Raw genomic sequence first — 2,963 nt, forward strand, 5'->3', positions numbered from 1 at the left:
GTAAAAAAATTAAATACAAAGCTTTGAATAAAAATTCCAATTTTGTTGGGGGCAACCCTTTATATATACCAAGGTACAGAGTTGTAAAATAAATTCAGGAGTGCAGAGAAGAGCAACTCAGAATTCTTGAATGATAAAGAGTGAGGCAGGAGAAATGGCTCGTGGAGGGACTAACTAAGCTTTATAGCAGATTCCTATAAACCATGGTGGCACACTGGATTATCTTACGTAAAGAAATTACAAAACCAGATTGGGTACCTTGGAATCCATTTGCAGCTATGTGGATGAATTGGCGGGGTGGGGTGCACAGTGTGAAGAAAGGAATTACTAGGAGTCAGAACTATTTCAAATAGTCTAGGTGAGGAATGATATAGAAGCTGGATCAAATGAAAATATATTCATCTCCTGAAGTATGAGGGAGGTCTTTAAAAGTTTGTGGAAAATTGAATTAAGAGATAATGGAGTAATGTATGCATTGGGCTAGTCCACATATGGTAATGGAATATTAAACTTCCTGTTCAGGATCATTAGATTTTGATGTCCTTAACAGAGGAGAGTTAAGGCAGAGGCTGACGATATAGGTTACATTTAAATTGAAGAGTAGTGGAATATAAAGTGAAGGTATAAGAGCAATAGATTATTAAAGAACTTGCATGTTATATTGTTAGATAGGTAAACTATGAAAGCCTAAGCAGAGACTTGAAGGCAGAAGTGGAAGCTAGCTTCCCAGAGTGAAGACCACAGAATTGTTTGCTCATTCCATTTCTCTTGTGGGGTCAATTGTACCTCTTTAAATGCACAGCAGGAAGTTAACTCCCCTGGGATTTATTACTGAGCTCAACCTGGTCCTTGGCTTATGAAAAGTGAGGGAGAGGCAGACTAATATGAACTGGGAATTCTTTGAATGACACCCTCCAGCCCAGAACACAGATATCATAATGTGACAAAATGATTTTTACTTATTCTTTAAGTGAAAATATCCTAAATTCACTACTATGGAGTTGATTCCAACCAATTTATTAAAATGTAGGTATGTTTTTATAAAGGAAAATAAGTTGCATGTATATTCATGATATATCATAGATTAAATATCTAAGAATTCTATTTATGGAAATAATTAATCTACTCCTAGGTAAATAAGATCAGTAGTGTTAGATATTATGATTATATTTGAATGACAGGATTAAGGAGGATTTTCCTCTTTTAAGTTGTCTATATTTTTAAAATTTTCTAAAATAATTTGTATCATTTTGTAATTATAAAAGAGAAATAAAATGCATCCAAAACATCAATAATTATATATATGCATGTATGTATATATGCTCACATACATATATATCCAACAAAAATAGCAAAGAAGAAATTTGGTAATCTTAGTGGACAAGAATTTAGAGAAATGGCTATTCTTGAATACTGCTGGGACTGGAGGAGGGAAATATCAACACTTGCTACCAGAATGGTGGTGAGGGTGTAGCACAATGAAAACTGTCACAGTACTCATTTAACAATATTCAGTAAAACTGAAGAGTTGCATAACCTAGGACCCAGCAATTACACCCCAGGTAGAAATTCTTGTTATTTCCACAAGAAGACATTTACAGTAAGTTTATATCAGTATTGCTTATTATATTAGTGAAAAAGCGAGGGCATTGCAAATGTTCACTGAGAAGAAAATGAAAATTTGATGCTGTAATCATGTAATGGAATATTACACACATGACTATGCAATAAATAAACTAGAGCTATATGTGTAAACATGGATAACCTCAAAAATATAATGCTGTACCAAAAAAAGAAAAAAAGCGAGTTGCAGACAGATATTTGCAGCATGAAGTTTAAAAACAAGTAAAACAGTACCATATGTTGTATTTGCATGCATATTCATATATACATATATGCATATATGCATATATATTTAAATAAAGTTTTTTAAAATCTGCATGGGAATGAAAACCACCAAAGTAAGGATAATGATTCTTCTGAGGGAAAGGCTAAGATCTGGGCTGGCTACACAGGAAATTTTAATATTTTAAAATATATTTTTCCTTCAAAAAGTAGATTTGAAGCAAATATGGTCACATATTAATATTTGGCAAACTAGGTGTGGGGTATATAGGTATAAAGTATCATATCCAGTGGACTTATGGGATTGCTTGAAATGTTTCATTAAAAGAATGAATGGCAGGGCAGGGCAAGCTCTTGAGGGTTTGATTAGTAGTTTAAGCTGTTGAAAACAAAATTGATAACCTGAGCCCTCAATAAAATGAATAAAAATTGATGATCTGACATGGAAGCTCTCACCTAATATAATAAGAAGTTAAAAAAATTGGGGAAAATGTACATATACTAGCAATTTCACTACTGTAAATTTATTTTAAAGAGATCTTCAGAACTATGTGCAGAGATTTATCTACCAATAAATCTTTATTATTTAATTATTGTAATTATTATTTACAATACAAAAATTTGGAGAAAACCTAATCAAGCAATAAGGGCTTTGTTAACTAGGTTACAAAACCTCAACAGGGTAAAGTATAATGCAGCTTTTAAAATGATAACCTAGAAGACTATATATTGACATGCAGAAAAGTTCATAACATTTTGTTAATAAAAATGCTATAAAAAAACAGCAATGGGTACAAGAAAGAAAAATATGTTCCAAAGTGGATTGTGTGGATGATTGCACAGCCCTTCATAATATAATTGCTCTATTGAATTGTATGATGTGTTAATTACACACCTCAATAAACTAAAAAGTACTACACAACAGTAAGTTGGATGCCAATTTATAAAATGAAATAACACTTATTTGTATATAGGAATTTGTGAATAGAGAATTTATAAAACAGTCGTATCTATTTATCTATGGAGAGTCATGAAAAGAAGGATGTACACAAAATTGTCGCTAATTGTTTTGTTTTGTTTAAATCATTTTACCGGGGCCTCATACAGCTATTATCACA

The sequence above is a fragment of the Echinops telfairi genome, unplaced genomic scaffold (genome assembly GCF_000313985.2).
Source record: "Echinops telfairi isolate 266 unplaced genomic scaffold, ASM31398v2 ScPeMD7_19;HRSCAF=73, whole genome shotgun sequence".
NCBI classification, from domain to species: Eukaryota; Metazoa; Chordata; class Mammalia; order Afrosoricida; family Tenrecidae; genus Echinops; species Echinops telfairi.